The 18,546-nt window shown below is 27.6% G+C and overlaps 1 protein-coding gene across 7 annotated transcripts in view; it reads left to right on the top strand.

The window, feature by feature from the left end:
* LOC123259333 (mucin-16-like) overlaps nt 1-18,546 on the top strand; it is a 44,176-nt gene that overhangs the window by 5,175 nt on the left and 20,455 nt on the right. The gene's annotated exons all lie outside the window — the stretch shown is intronic.

Below are 18,546 nucleotides of genomic sequence, written 5' to 3' on the forward strand. Positions count from 1 at the left end.
TACGATTTTATAATTTGATTTTCTTGAAAAAAGTTTTTTGTTTCTCCGTAAAGTAGTGTTTTTTGAGGTACGAGGTTACGTCAGAGTACCCTCGAAAAGCTCAAATGTGTTTAGTAAAAATTTAATCATTCCATTTTCTTAAAATTTTTATATTTTTGAACTCTTGCTTTCAAAGTCAATCCTAAAAGAGCACACAATTATTGACATTTCCCAACTTTTTCAGCGGAACATTCATCTTTTAGTTTTTTCTTTATTTTTTTTCATATTTTTCGTACATAAATAAATTTGTATATATGATACATTTGTACGTAATATATATGAATATATGTATATACACCCAAAGAAAAAATAACTTTTGTAAAACTAATACTGTCTTGATAAAAAAATCAAAAAAAAATATTTTCACCATAAGGTAAAAGCCCCAATAGATGATCACGTACCAGTATATGATCATATATTGGGGCTTTTACCTTACTTAGCTTTACATTTAACTAGAAAAACTATTTTTTTTGACAGGAAAAAGTGAAAAATGATCGTTTTAATTTGTAAAGAAAAGAAAAAGATCATTATTGATTCGGAACCTGCACGGAGAAAAAAATATCGTCAGAATAAGGATACGTATCGTTATTCTGACTATACGCCGTATAGTCATTTTTTTTAGAGATATACGCTGTATAGCCAATTCAGCTATACAGCGGATCATCAAAATGACGATCCATATCATTATTTTAGCGTTACATTTAGTTAATTTAACTATACAGATCCTCACGTTAACGAAACAGTTTTGACGAAACTACATATATTTACAAGAGCTATTCTCTGTATGATTTTAAGTCAAACAAATGAATCCTTAAATCAGAAATCCGGATTGTTATTTTAAGGAAACGTCATTTGAGGATACGTTGGATAGTCATTTTAACAATATTTTTTTTTCCGTGTGGTTTCTTCTATTAAGGAAATTATCTACAGTTTAATTTTTATAACTTTCAAGCTGTCAGGTCTAAAATTCTCAGAATTCAAATTTTTTACAGGATCAGCAGTCGTGAGCCAGCAAAATAAACTATACTGTCCTTCTCTCTCTTTCTTTCTTGAAGTTTAATTTAAGTGATTCAAATTTACGAGTGTTTCATACACACAAAAAAGTTTAATAATTTATCAAACAAAATCTTATTAATATCAGTTTAATAATTTTCAAGAAATAATTTCTGAAAATATTTATTTCCTAGTTAATTTTTATAATTTTTCTCCACATTTTAATACAAAATCTTATGATTTATATCTTAAAGAAAAATATATTATTCATGATTCTATGAGTAAACATTTTATAGTTTTTATATTTTGTCTTAACAAATGAATTATTTTCAAACAAAAATTCTCTAAAACTCCATTTGCAGAAATTTGAAAATATTATTGATGTAATTTAAAAAAAAATTTTTTTACAAGTAATTTATTTAAAACATTTAAAAAAAATCTAAAAATTATCAAATGTTTGATATATCATCATTTCAATTTCATTTTTATCAATATTTTTTCTATTTAAAAATAAAAATTTTCCTCAATTTATCATGGGAATATTTAAAAAAAAAAAATGTGAACAAATGTTGCAATAGTCAGTTGCTGGTTTTGAAATTTTAGAGCCATATATATCAAATAACATAAACCATTATTTGGATTATTATAAATTATATAAAAAGTTATGAATGTATAGCAGTGTCTGATCATCTCTCGAGCACATAGATGATGGCGTGACGCTGTATGCGACACGCAGGCAGGCAGGGCTAGTGCATATGTTCCCGGACGGCGTACACTGATGACGCCATGTGTTTCCAGCTGGTGAAGAGGGTATAGTGCAGCAGAAATGTAAGGGGAATATAGAGGAGGTTGTTGCTGGCACGGTGGGCGATAGATACAGTCAACAATGAACAGGGTTGCAGTTGTAGTTGTAGTTGTAGCATTACATATATCTACACTACACTGGCATATATATATATATATATATATAGCGGGTAAACAAGCAGCATAGTGGGCGACTAGAACGGAATGGAATGGATAGAATAGGAAGCTGAGAGCGGAGAAGTTGGGGGCAGAGGGTAGAGGGTGGGCTCGGAAAATGGGGAGTAGAGTAGATGAGTGAGAAGAGACGTGTGGGGGTTGAAGGGCGAGCTCGACCCTGGGGATAGTACGAGTACGAATATAAGCACGCGTGGGGATCTTTCGCGAGGAGTAAAGAGACAGCGTCAGGAAGTTTTGGGGTAAGGAGGGACGTCAAGGGACCTTGAGGGGGGTTGGGGGTTGAGGAAGCACAGGGAAGGCTACGAGGAGAAAGATAGTACGATGAGTTACCACTGGACGGAGTGAGCTTGTCAGTCGAGAATGTGAACGAGGGATGGAGCGAGACAGAATGGGGTAAGAGTAAGAGTAAAGGAAGGGGAACAATTGGGTGGTTGGAGTTTGCGTGATTTACGGTTTCACGATTCTACGATTTACTTTTACTCTCTACTCCCACCCCTAGTCCACGTGAGTCTTAGTCTCGACCCCGGTGATTTTTAATTCATCCTGTTTATTCCTATAAATTAATGTGTATGCAGTTGTTGCAGTTGCATTTTTATTTTGTTTTTAAAGGCAAAATTTTTTTTTTTCCGTTTTTTATTTTGTATTGTTAGAGAAATGTTACCGCACGGAGTTGAAAAGCCTGGTTGTCTACCACGAACACAAGAGAGCTCATTTTGAGCGGTTTACAATCTCTGGGAGTCGAGCAGATTCTGATGCTTCTTCTGGTACTGAGGGTTTAAAATTTTGCCAGCGTCAGCCGCTGAAATACCACAAGCGTATTCCACCACCGTAAAATGTCAAGTCGAGACTCTTGGTGTCGCATTTACGCTTTTCTAGCTTATTTTTAAATGAAATGTCTTGTCTCTCTAGTACATTTTACAATAACAGTACATATTATCTGCTGTTATATTGTGTGGGTATAGAATATATAATATATATATATATATATATATATATATATATATATATATATATATATATATATATATATATGTCTTACGTATTGGATTTTATAGGCTATATATATGATACTAAGACTCTAGGTACACTGATGTTTATGTTTATTATATAATCTCACTTCAGCACGCAGACTTAAAGGGGACCTTACCACGTGTTTTGATATTAGGGTAACTCATGTGTCTTTTTTATTCTATTTTCTCAACGGTATTTCTATCCTGTTATTCGCGTATCATATTTAGTATAAACCCTCCTGCGTTTTTCGGTATTTGGGTTTGCTGTTGAAAGGATATCTTTAAATTCCAGGCACGTATTTTTTTTTTTCCTACTTTTCATTTTTTATATTTCTTTCTGCATTATTTTTATTATTGTTATTATTCTCATTAAGCAAACGTAAATATATATTTTTATTAATATTTATTTTAGTATTGTTATTTTTAGAAAAATTATTATTATTGTATCAATAATAATGAAAAAAAAAAATAATAATAATAGTAAAATTATTTTTTCAATTCCATTTGAAATTAAATTTGGTTCATATCTATCCTTGCGTAATATTTCTCATATATTTGCTTTATCAGATTCTTCTCGGCGCAATCATTTCTTCGGATAATATTTATTAGAATCTATGAATAAAGAAACGAAGACATAAAAGAAGTAAAATAATAAGGAATAGACAGGTACATAAATAAAAATAGTAATAGTAATTATAATAAGAAGAAGAAGAACAAGAACAAGAACAAGAAGAAAAAGAAAAAAGTAGTGTTGGAGGAATTTCAGACATTGTCTTGATTCTTGACGTAGATCAATTCACCTCTTTGCTCGTATACAATCCACAATCCACTGAAAAACAATGAACACTTGTTTTTTAGAAATGTGTGTATGATATCACATGTCTTATATCGTCGGTAGCCTTGCGCTATTTTTCGCATTTACCTCCACCGCTTTCTACTCTCATGATACTCATCCTGACCGACGTTCTGTATTGTCTTTTAAAGTCCTTGATGAAATCGTACCTTTGCGAGATATTTAACGACTGCCTTGAGGGCCTTGATGTTGGACTTGTCCATTTTCAAGGGAACAGATGACATCTGGCTTTTCTGTTTTTCTTATCCTCTTCAATGACATATCTACCTACATATCTCTCAGCATTATCATTTTATTTTATTTCATATTAGCAGCCCACCCCGGCTTCACACGGGTATTTAACAAAAATTTCAAAATTAAAAATTATAATATAGCCTATGTCACCCGAGGATAGTGTAGCTTCCCAACAGTGAAAGAATTTGCCAAATCGGTTCAGTAGTTTCGGAGCCTATTCAATGCAAACAAATAAACAATCAAATATTTCCTCTTTATACACTGAAAAAAAAAGTTTTTTTCTACCAAGGAAATGTTTCCTTATGGTTAAAAAACTGGTATTCTTATGTTTATAATACGAAAGTTTTTTAACTATAAGAATACCGTTTTCTCACTGTCAAAAAACTAGCCTTATAATAAAACGTGGTATTTTAAGGTTAAGAATACCAGTTTTTTTATATCAAGAAAACTCGAGTAAAAAATTTAGTATTCTAGGTGGAAAAAAATTTTTTTTTTCAGTGTAATATTAGTATAGATTATGTAAAATTATATTGTACATAAAATATGATATTGAAATAAAAAATTTATTTTTTTTTAGTCCGATTCTGCATTTCTAATATTCAACTGAAAATTAAAACCAATTGGAATTTTATTATTTTCATTCCCTCATTCGTTGGTTTTTTATCGTATCAGATATCGATTTCGGTCTTGAATTTCGCTCACTGACAGTACCATGTAACTTTTAGCTGTCGACGTCGCATTGATACGTATATTTATATACAAATAACTACCAGATAACTGATGGAATTTAATAATTGAAATATATAATTTCTAAAGGTTACAATACGGTGCAAAAAAATAATCAGAAAATTCAAACAGATTTCATTGTTATTTTTTTCCATTTTTTATTTTTACTATCACTGATATATTTTTATTTCCAATGTCAAAAATATTATTCATCGATATATTTTCTGATATTTATAACTTTTTTCGACAAATTTTGTCCTGAAGAGTACGTACCTATAACAAAAAATGAAAATATATTACCATAAAATAAAATAACTTTGTTGGATTGCATCGATATTTCTTCTAAGTTATTTATCTTCTTTAAACCTTGATAAATATTTTTCCAATAGATCTTTAATCTACATATATATTGCTTGCTTCGTTTCCTCAAAGACGTCACGGTTAAATGAACGTGTACCCTACAGAAGTAATGTAGTTTTAAAATGATATTACATTATGCTATTATTCCTTGCTTATTTTTTTTATCATTTTCAATGTATATGTATGTAGTAATGTATATAATACATTTGGTTATATTTATTATGATTATAATAACAATAATAATAATAATAATAATAATAATAATAATTATTATTATTATTATTATTATTATATTACTATACGGCAACCACAGGAAATAAAATGCAATGAAAGAGAAATGCTGCAATGCTTTTGCTAAATGGGACACACAAGTCAGAAGTCAAAGTAAAGAGTTGAGTACTGAAGAGAGTGTGCTGTATTATAATAGTTGTTATATTATTCAGAGTAAAACATATAATATATATGTATATATAGAAATATTAAACAAAACTGGTACAATAGTAGAAAATAAAAGTGGGTGGTAATGAGAATTTTGCTGCCACGAAAAAAGAATTTAGAGAGAGGGATAAATAAAAGCTACAACAAACACAACTGACTTCCTTGCATTTCAAATTGAGGGACTCGAAACCGTACTATATGTATATATATAAAATCCAACAACTTTATAGTTACTCCATGGATAAGAGAATAAATAATGTATGTGGCAAAGAATAAATTACCATACTTGGATTGAAATTCATACATATATATAAACTACGTTTTTTTTCATCATGAGAGTAGTAATGAGTTACTTTGTATTCCCTAAAGTATTTTTATCCGTACGTATATTCTTATTCATCACGTTTATATACGTATGTGTTTTAATTACTAGCGATAAAAATTGAACATATGATTGAAATGAAAGGATAGATATCTGGATTTAAATTTGAACACTAAAAAGTCATTTGAATAATTAACAAAAAAAAAAAGTATATTTGAGTAGATTAAATACCGCTGGGAGAAGTAATATATCGCACAAATGTTAAAACTCATTCGTCATTTATGCTGATAAAGCTTCACAAGTGTTTTGGGAAGCTCATTAACATCCACAATCATGTAATCACAGGGGAGCAGAAAATACTTGGATCGCAGTCTAGTCCAGGGTTAATCGCATGTTGGTTACCAGTTGAAGAGAGAAAAGGAAAAAAGCTCTAGAGAGAGAAAGAGAGAGAGAGAGTTAGGTTGAGGTTTTGAATCAGAAAGGTTTGAATGTAGTAATGCAATGTGGATAGGATAGCAAAGTTGTAGAGCGATAAGTTCTAAGTCTCCAAGCAAATTTCGTAAGTTTGCTCCCCAACTTTTACTGTTACTGTCACATTTTGTGGTCTCAGCCAGAACTCATCGCTTTTAAAGTGTCTGAGTAATCTTTTCTATATGGATTTATCTATATTTCAAATTAAATAATTATTAGTTTAGTTTGTCTTGGAAAAATCTATAATTTCTTTATATATGATGTATTTATTTATTTTTAATTGAAGAATATAGAATTAATTATTTATTATTTTTGGGCAGTAAGAGTAAATTATCATTCCAGGTGTTTGGGGTAATAAAATACATAGTCGCTCTTCAACGAGGTCTGACCCTTGCATGTGGCACGCGACATAGCCGAAAGTCACAGTGACCGCCCCTCTTATTCTCTCATGGTATATATGTATGAGTGTCTCTTTTAATGCATATACACACATACATTTGTAATGGATGTCTGCACAAAGTACAAATGTACAATGTTATGCTTTTGTTAACGGTATATTGTATATTTATATATAATATGAAGGAGAGAAGACTCTCTGATTTTACTGGGACGTACATAATTCGCACGTGACCCTAGACGCACTTTCATTTTATTTAACTGCGCTTCTGTGGAAGCTCACCGTACAACTGGGTTACCCTTTGACCATGCCAATTTACTTTTTTAAATGCCAATAGTTTTGCTTCGAAAAATGTACATGTTTTTATCTTCTATGTAGAACCGAGAACTCGGTTCTCTATTTTTGGAAGACTTGTTTTTTTTTATTTTGTCACAACTAGATATTTGTCTAATTTTAGATTTTAAAAACAAAAGGCTGCACTAAGAACACTCGAATTGTAGTAAAAATTTGAATTAAACAAAAACAATGAGCTCAAAAAAGTCTTTTTGGTTTAATTGAAACACATCAAATCAACAAAAAATTTTTTATATAATATGTTTTCTTCACCAAGTGCTAGTTTATAACTGTTGAATTAATATATTACTTGTATTTTCCCTTAAAAATGAAGATGATAACTAACTAAAATGTCAAACCTTTGATTAAGTCACCAATTATAAATAATTGACAAGTATTTAATTAACAGTTTTGAATATAGTTCTATATATGATGGTATATAATCAATATAGAGGAGAATAAGTCAATTAATTGTAAATTTTCAATCCAAATACGCAACTTTAAGGAATACGAAAAAATGAAATTATTTGATTTAAGAAAAATATTTTATTTAAAATTTTATTCTTGTTTGAAAATATATAGATCTCTTATTTCAAAAGATCAGTTCTTGAATTAAAAAATTATAGAAGTAGTATCAAGCTGATAAGGTTTTGAACAAAGAAAATGCATAGATTAAAAATATAAAAATCGTAAAAAAAAACTTCCTAGATTATGAAATTCAAGAAATTCTTAGATTAGGTCTCTTTTAATTGTTTAGCAAACTTAAAAATTCAAATACCATGTTAAAACTTATTTTTCCTACCGTAATGACGAAAAATATGCAAAAAATTGAAAAAAAATTTAAGAATTAACTTAGAAAGTTAATAAAAAAATTTTGTATAAAAAATGCATCAGCATCTAGTAACTGTTTAATTTTTATGAAATTTATGTGGTCGTTTCCTAACTTTTTATACATTATATATTCATGCCTTGAAAAGATTCGTTGAAATTTAATAGCTTTTTAATTTCACAAAATTAATTTTTACCATAATGCAAAAATCAATATTTGAATGCATAATGATGATTTTAAAATTAATCTATATATTTTATTTATACTCGATTTTAGTCTTTTAATCAAATATTTAAATGAAATGCTTGCATCAACTGAAAAATCGAAAGCTTACTTCAATTATTTCAAATCGAATTGCTATTCTTACGTATTTAACATTCCATTAACTGAAATCGAACCGAACGACACATAAAATTCAAATTTTTACAACCCACATCCCTTTTCATGAAAAATAATTAAAATTGTAAATATCTGGGAAATGCACGTGTACTCTCACATTCAAGTTACCAGCTATCGTTCTTTTTTTCGTTCTTCCTCTTTTTGAAAAGTTTTTTTTTATTTTTCCATTGAGCACTAACTATAGGATTAAGTGCTCTCATGAAGACTCAACACACGCTCAGACTCTCGCTCACCCTTGTGTGACGTTACTGTGTGCTTCGAGGTGGAAGAAAAAAAAAACGACGGATATCCGTTAAGTTTTCGCTTCTGCAAGGGTTGAATGTTAAAGGGTAAAATTTAAGGGTTAATACATTTTACCTCTAACAGGTGGATACAATAAATAATTAATCACAGTAATATTATATCAACTATTAATTATAATCTTAACTTGAATAAACTCAAAAATTTAATTTACAAAATACATACATAAAAAAAATTCTCAAAAAATATGAGATAATTTGGATTTTTAAAGTCATTTTATTGATGTCTCAATTTTTATTTTTATCGTGATATTTCGATAAAAATCTAATCGCCGTATTGCGATCATGCCGGGTAGTGTTTTTATTGCCAACACGACACTATGTGTACTTATAGTACAATAAGTACACAGTCCATCATTCTATAGATGTATATATAACATATACACATTATAAACGTGGACGTGGACGTGGACGTAGATGTGAATGTGTATATAAATGAGTTTATACAGGAGTAGAAAATGGTAATTGGCAATTATCTAGCGTTACTGAAATTACGGCAATTTCATTTTCTCAGCATTTTAACTGTTTTGATATAAACGTTAAACTTCCTGAAATAGTGTACTTAAAAAAAGCATCCCTTTTGCGCCGTTAACTAAACGGAGTAGAAATTTATAAAAAATTATTCTAAAAATCCAATTCAAATGAAAAGTCATTTTTTGTTATTTTCGACTTTACATTTCACATAGACGTCTTAAATCACCAAAATTGTCAATGAAGAAATGGATCAAAAGTTAAAAAATATAAAAGCTTGAAAAAAGGGAAAAATTAGTGATAATTTTAAAAGGGGAAATAAATAGGGATCTGTGTATATATGTTAGCGAAATGGAAAGATTATTTAAAGAGATTGAGTAGTATTACAATATTGAATGTCAGAAAAAGGCTGTCATTAATATACAAGGATAGATGCTAGGAATAAGTATGAAATAGTATTAATAGTATTGTAATGCGACTGTGATATGAAGGATGAAATGTGTAAAAAGTTAAAAGAGAGTACAAACAGTTGAAATTTAAACCAAAACTAGTGTATATGCAAATGTAAATAATTAAATTAAGATAAAGTTTTGTAAAACACAACATGTCATACAAATAAAAACGATATTCTATTCTATAAAAGCTTGAAAAAAACATTAATTTTTATACTGTCTGTTTAATTTAAATTTCGGTATTTCGAACCAACCTAAAAGAATATATACGCTATCTTTAACTATATGTATAACAATGATAGAGCTTTTTCTATTTTTCTACTCGTACATCGTAGGAGCGTTGAATAAGGGCGTGCCCCTGCTTCTCCCCTTATATTGTTGTGTATACAAAACTTTATATGTATATATGTGTATATAAGTAGGTACACAGTCGGAGAATATGCGCAGCACTCGCATTTCCTACATTGTTTTGTAATGACCAAGAAAACTAAACACCCAAATTCCATATAATAAAGTTCAAATTTGTAAATGTCAAATAGATTTTCTCTTTATCCTTTAATCTTTTGTCATTCAAATATCCGTATATATATTAACACCCAGAAAATAATAAATGTTAAAGGATACTCAGATTCTTGATAATTTTTAATGTTTCAAATAATAATTTAGATTCTGGGGTGGCATTTTAATTTTTTTGACATGTACATTGCTAATATTACTGTTTGAAATAGTATTTACTATCTATTAATTGTTATTTATTAAAGTTCTTTTTTTTTGTGCATAACTTGAGTTATTAATAGTTATTTATATCGATTAATAAATCATAAATCAATGTATTTATACATACACTGTAAAAAATCCGGAGTGAATTTCACTCCCATTTCACTCCCATCATTCGGAGTTCCGGAGTGAAGTAATTAATCACTCCGCGTCGGGAGTGAATCCGGAGTTTTTATTTGCGGAGTGATTTCGAATTTCACTCCGAAAAACATCCGCGTTCGGAGTTTTTAAAATAAATAAAATAAGGATGAATTTTCGTTCTACAAAAAAAATCTCAAAATTAATCTTTATATATATATATATTAGAGTGGTCCAAAAAAAAAAAGTTTTTTGCCTATCATCTTAAAAGCTTCTCTAAGGTATAAAAAAAATTCCCTTCAAAGCGCAGCTTGATATCTCAATTCTTCATGAAGCTCAATGAATTTTTATTTTCCCATTTAAATAACACGTAAAAAAATTTTATTTACGTTTTTATCCAGCAATAATACGAAAAAAAATTTTTTTGTATTTTTCGTCAATTATTCTTGTAGGAAATTTAATTCTCTACAAAAAAGTACTGAGGTAGTTTCTTCGTAATCTTAACGAGTAAAAAGTTATTGAGCTTTAAATACTTGCACAAAAAAAATTTGAACGAAGATAGTTTCAAAGCAACTTTTCGAAAACTTTTCGGTAACTGCATGTATTTATTTCAAAATTTATCAAACTAGACTGTTTCTAATATAATTAACACATGTCTTTTGGTGAAGTATTAACTGTGAATGATGAATAATTTCTCTCATTACAATTTGGATATTTTTTCCTATGAGCAGTGATTTATTAAAATTGAACTTGAATTTCATTACGGAATCTGAATCAAGAGCAAGCTAGTACTTCCGGATGTATACCGAATTTAATTTTTTTATTTAAGAAGATGTAGGACAGGTAGAACAGGTGAATATTTAAATTTTGAACATGATGCTGGGACGCTTTTGACCGAATGAAAAATCACGAAACTTTGCAGGAGTACGTAAATAGAAGTCCTTCGTGAATTGATTCTTTTATTTTTAAATTTAATCATTGAAAAAAAATGATAAATAAACAAGTAGAGTTAGTGCGGAAAACTGCCTTATCTCAGGAGTCATCACATATTTAAGTAAATAAGCTTGACTATAAAAAATTGCTAATAAACATACAACCAATATAATCTTTGAGACTGATTTAATTTTTGGTTATTTCTTATTTTAGTTTATATGACTTATAAGACATAATTATTAAAATGCAGCTAGGTTGAAGTAAAAACTAATTGTCAACAAAAATTTAATTTACTATATATCTTCATGTAGGCCGCAAGAGAGTGCTAAAAAGTAAATTATCTAGTTTAATTTTTTAAGCAGTGGTTAGAGTATTTACAAAGTCTGGTAATCTCCTTCAGTGCATTTAACATGTGGTTCAAATAAACAAACCGATATATTGAATTGTCATTTGTTATCACTGGTCCAGACTGAATGACCGATATCAGACTGTATACTATGTTTTTAAGAAAAATATAAATGACTTAATCAAATACTTTAAAACAGAAAATGTGATACAACATGGATTCTAAAATCATATCTGATTAAATTTTCTTTTATTGCGAATATTTAAAAGCTTAATAACTTTTTACTTGTTAGGATTACGAAAAACTACCTTAGTACTTTTTATAGAGAATTAAATTTCCTACAAGAATAATTGACGAAAAATACAAAAAAAATTTTTTCGTAGTTTTACCGGATGAAAACGTAAATAAAATTTTTGATGTGTTATTTAAATGGGAAAATAAAAATTCATTGAGCTTCATGAACAATTGAGATATCAAGCTGCGCTTTGGAGAGAATTTTATACCTTAGAGAAGTTTTTGAAACAGCAGCACTTGAAAAAAAAAAAAAATAAAAATGTTTTTTTGGACCACTCTAATATATATATATATATATATATATATATATATATATATATATATATATATATATATATATATATATATATATATATATATATATATATATATATATATATATATATATATATATATATTTCTTCTGTGCGTGTGTTTGTCACTGAACTCCTCCTAAACGGCTGGACCGATTTTAATGAAATTTTTTGTGTGTCTTCCGGTGGATTCCAGAATGGTTTAGATTCACAATTCAGTCCACGGGAAAATGTTTATTTAATAGATTTTTTATTTATAAATTGTTGTTGACCTTGACTACCCACATGCACTTTTCATATATTTTATAAATATCATATATATAAGATATATGAAAAAATTCATGTGGGTACTCGAATGAAAGGTATCGATGAGTATAAAATTATAATGGACTTATATTTATGAAAATGTTAATAATTAACGAATGATAATGTATTTTGTTAACTAATGATGTTTTTAACGATATAAGCTCATTCCGATGTTACATTCATCAAGAGCTTTAATTTGAGTACCCACATGCATTTTTGATATATATATAAAATATATGAAAAATTGATGTGGATACTCAAATGAAAGGTCTTGATGAGTGTAACATCGGGATGAGCTTATATCTTTAAAAATATCATTAGTTGACAAGATACAATGTCATTTCTTAATTATTAAAGTTTTTAAAGATATAAGCTAATCCCGATGTTACACTCATCGAGTTCTTTCATTTGAGTATCCACATAACATTTTTTATATATTTTATATATATGTTATTTATGAAATATATAAATATATAAAATATATCAAAAATGCATGTGGGTACTCAAATGAAAGCTCTTGATGAGTATAAAATCATAATGGACTTATATTTATTAAAATGTTAATAATTAACGAATGATAATGTATTTTGTTAACTAATGATGTTTTTAACAATATAAGCTCATTCCGATGTTACACTCATCAAGAGCTTTCATTTAAGTACCCACATGCATTTTTTATATATTTTTCATATATACACATATATATATATATATATATATATATATATATATATATATATATATATATATATATATATAAAATATATGAAAAATCGATGTGGATACTCAAATGAAAGCTCTTGATGAGTATGGCAAAACAACGTTTGCCGGGTCAGCTAGTATATATATATATATATCTACATATGTCTACATATTTTTTTTGACAATTTTTAATTATAATTAATTTATAAAAAAAAAATAAATAAAAACATTATAATAATAATTAAAATGAAATATTATTAAAAATAATAAATTAAATTTTTAATAATTGAATTTAAAAAGAGTTTATAAAAATATTTTCTTTACAAAAATTTATTTATTTCTAAATTCATTTATTTTGGGAGTGAATGCGGAGTGAATTTTATTATTAATAAAAATTAACTCCTTCTCGGAGTAAATATCACTCCCGCTGGGAGTGAATCAATTAAAAATCATTCACTCTTCATTCACTCCGCGTTCACTCCGCAAATTTTTTACAGTGCATATATCTCCATAGACATATATTGGTTATAAAAGAAAAAATCAATCAATAGTTACTTAAAAATAAACAAACGCTACTTAATATAATATTCTAATAAAGGAGAAACTGTATGCTTTACCTCGTCTTCGTGCAATTCGACATAAAAATAAAACTTTAGCAATGCAAATGTGACATTCAATTATTGGAGAAAACGCCTCTTGTATTTTACTTTCCTCAACTCTATTCGGTTGTACGCTCTTGGTATATGTCTCCAAGGTATAGGAAAAATCTAAAATAACGGAAAACTGAGAAAAAATAAGAATTAAAGTATAAATATAAAAACTCCAGAATAGGAATGAAAGAAAATAATAAGTAATAAAAAATAAGAAATATGTAACGAACGCGCCCTTGAGATATATATATATATATATATATATATATATATATATATATATATATATATATATATATATATATATACGCATTTCCAAGTAGCCCGTTTACTTTTTTCTGCGGGAAAAATGAATGGCAATTATTTTTCATGAAAGTTAGTATAAGAAAGAAAAAATAAGTCTCGTCGCAAACCTCAAAGTATACTCACGTCCGGTAAAAAAAGTTTTTCCTCAGAGTTGCTCTCGAACCCAAAACTTTTTCCGCTCTTTTCTTTCCTCTTTTTTTTTTACATTTTTTTTATTTTTTTATTTTTTTAGTATACAGTTATAGTTGATAAAAAAATATACTCTTAAGTCTCTAGCAAGACATCAGGTTTCACACGCAATACAAAATCCCCTCATAACTATACTACCCCATATCGCTATTCTCTTCTACCCTCTATTCTGAATCAGAAGCCGTAAATACACTAGTACCATATCTAAATACAAGAATATATGTGTGTATATGTGTATGAGATATATTGTGTTAAATAGTGAGTATGTAGTCTAGTCATATCTCCATACATCGCTTACATTTGCCTTGCCTCAAAGGATTTTACTTTGCGTACGTGATATAAGCGGTATTCTGTGTATAACGTCATCTCTTAATGTCTACGTCTACGTCTATGTCACCATAGTATTAGTTGCATCGCAGAGTAGTAGTGTTGAATTATACAAGCGATAAATACACAACGCCGGAAAGGAACACTCCGACGTTCGTGCATCTACATATGATTTCCGATCACGTATGCTAGAAAATTTGTTGATACGGTTGAGTTAACTCTTATCTGAAGATAAAGATAAAGAGCAGTAGAAATGAGATTAAATAAAATTAAATTAAATTAAATTATATGAAATGGAATATATGAATGTATGCATGTAAAGATGAGAGAAGACTAATTAGCGCAAACCTCGTCTCTACGTCCGCAACTTAATGAGGGATGAAAAGAGAAAGATGGCGGACCAGATAGAGCTTATATTATTTTAATGTAAATTATTACTGTAAGCACAAGTCCAATATATCTCGACACATACTTTTGTTCTCCTTTATTAAACATTTATTCAATGCATGTATAAATATTGGACTACTCTACCTTCATTTTATCTTTGTTAATTCCATTTATTTATTAATTAGACTAATTTTCAATACCTTGTTTTTCGTCATATAACGATAACTCGCTACATGCTATGTTAATTAATTTATTCGCTAGTTATCTAACCATTCATCGATGACAAAACGGTCATTCATAGTTTATTTTTTTTAATTTGATGATTAAATATCTAAATAGTTTTATCAGAATATAGTATAAAAACTTTTTTAACAGTTAGCATTGGATATTGTTTTTTTTAATATAACTTATCAAGTTTTATATGAAGGTATATTTATGAAATTATTACATAAGGTAGTAGTAATTTTATGAGTGTTTAATTATAAAACAAAATTAAAAGTTTGTAGAAAAAAAAAGTAAAAGAGGATCAGTGAAATATATGTGTAAAACGGCTTAACTGGTACTTGTATAGGGTTGAGAAAAAAAATATATGTATATATACGTAAAATAAAATAAAAAGAGCAAAAAAGATGAGAGCTTTTGCTCTTGGGCTCGTTACGAAATTGCGAAGAGAGGATCGAGTCATCTTTTTCCACTGAAAAAACATAGAAAGAAATATATATATATCTAGTAAAAAATAAATGGGGAAAGAGAAAACTCGATTGGAGAAAGAATAAAAATAAAAAAAAAATTTTCTTTATACATATATATATATATATATATATATATATATATATATATATATATATATATATATATATATATATATTACATAGAAATATATATCTATATATATATATATATAAATATATATATATATATATATCAATATATATATATCTATATATATATATATATATATATATATATATATATATATATATATATATATATATATATATATATATATATATAGGCGATTTCGTCTTACGCTCTGTTGAACCGTCTTCTTCATTATTTACTATATGTTCTAAAGGATTGGTCATAATAGAAATTTTTTATTGAAGAATAATACGATGATTAAAGTTAATAAGAAAATAAACAAAAACAATAACAAATATGGATTTTATTAAATAGCAGTTTAATAAATATGAGTCCAATTAGTAACTGTAATAATAGTCTAGTCAACATGTGCCTTTTAGGTCTAAGTTTTTAGCTCGCCTCGGAAAATTATGATCGAGGTGTCATTCGATTCGTCATCGCATCTAGAAACTTTTTGAAAAATTTGCAGTTTTGATTGCAAAAATCACAAAAGTTATAAACAATTTAGTAAAAAAAATAAAAAGGGTGGTTTTGCTTTTTGTGAATATCTCAAAAAGTATTCAAAATTTTCGAAATTTGAAAAAAGATTCATAAAGAGGAAAAAATTTCCTAAAAAAAAGTCGCACCTCCCGTAACTCTAGGACCAATATTTATAATTTTTCTAGAGGGTTGAAAATACGGCCGAAAACGGGAACTCTCGCTTGCGTAAGCTCCGCCCACTTTGGACCTTTAATGAATAAATATTATTTAAACTTATTAATTATGAAAATTAAGAAATAAAAAAATTCAGGCACCTACAGGATAGATCAATGAACAATAATCCGGCGATCAAAAATTTTTATCGCGATTTTTCAATTAATTAACAATTTTTTATAGCACGAACATCAACATTGAAAGTACGATAGTTGTTAAACTATTAACCTGGGATTTTTTCCTTTTATGGAGCTATTTTACAAAGGCTATTAGAATAGCCTTTGAGATAGAAAAGATTCCCGTTGGAAAAATTAAAAAATTGTTAATTTTCACTTTGTTATTAACAATTTACTTAAGTTAAAAATTATCAACCTCGATTAAACATTGAAAAAAATATTTTTTTTATAATATTGCTATTGGTCCGTTTTCTTATGATCATAAGCTACTTAAAAATGATTTTTAATAATTTTTATCCCATATTGTTTAAAAAATTGTTATAAACAAATGCGTTGTTTATAAAATAATAATAACATTTTTTTTGATAACATAATCTTTGATGAAAATTATGTTTTAAAAAAAAAAACCGTTCCTTAAAAAAATTTTTTTATTGCTTAAAAATGCATTTGTTAATTAACTATTTTTTTCAACCACTTGTTATGAAAATTAAGGAACCATTTTTTTTTAAGAAATCATTATTCATCTTGCTCTTCAATATCTGAAAAAATTTTTTTATTTTTATTCAAATTTTAATTGTTTATACAATAAACAATTTGTTATAAACAATTAAATTTTTTTCTTAACTCTAAAAAATATCGTAAAAACAGCCCAGTATCCGTTTTTGGGAAAAAATTGATTTTTCGATTTTTTATTTAATTTGAAGTTCTCTCGTATATTTAAACTTACCTTTCGCACCTGCTTTTCTTTATTTATTATTAATGTTACTTATAAACTATTGCAGATACAACCAATTCATCTGAACTTTTTTTTTTCTAAATTATTTACTCAACAAATTTATAACAAAACTAGATTTCTTAATTTTCATAATTAATAAGTTTAAATAATATTTATTCATTAAAGGTCCAAAGTGGGCGGAGCTTACGCAAGCGAGAGTTCCCGTTTTCGGCCGTATTTTCAACCCTCTAGAAAAATTATAAATATTGGTCCTAGAGTTACGGGAGGTGGGAATTTTTTTTAGGAAATTTTTTCCTCTTTATGAATCTTTTTTCAAATTTCGAAAATTTTGAATACTTTTTGAGATATTCACAAAAAGCAAAACCACCCTTTTTATTTTTTTTACTAAATTGTTTATAACTTTTGTAATTTTTGCAATCAAAACTGCAAATTTTTCAAAAAGTTTCTAGATGCGATGACGAATCGAATGACACCTCGATCATAATTTTCCGAGGCGAGCTAAAAACTTAGACCTAAAAGGCACATGTTGACTAGACTATAACGTTTGAAATTTTGTTCGTATAATAATATTAAGAAACGATGTTAATGTTAATATGCAATTTTTTTTTATTCTATGGCTAATTGATTTTTTTATTGATTTACTATTACAAATGTTAAGCTTAATTATAACTAATAATATTAATGAACATAATAATTCAAATAGTTCGTATACTGATTGAAAAAATTAAATTGATTCAAGAGAAAAAATTTTGAACCAAGAGCATCATTACGAAGAAGTTGTTGATTTTAAATTAAGTAAAAAAGTTCTTAAACTTAAAAATTTTTCTTACATTAATTCTACTTAGTTCGAGGATTTTCAACTTGATTCAAGATTTTTTCTTTTTT

Source organism: Cotesia glomerata, linkage group LG2, assembly GCF_020080835.1.
Source record: "Cotesia glomerata isolate CgM1 linkage group LG2, MPM_Cglom_v2.3, whole genome shotgun sequence".
Lineage (NCBI taxonomy): Eukaryota > Metazoa > Arthropoda > Insecta > Hymenoptera > Braconidae > Cotesia > Cotesia glomerata.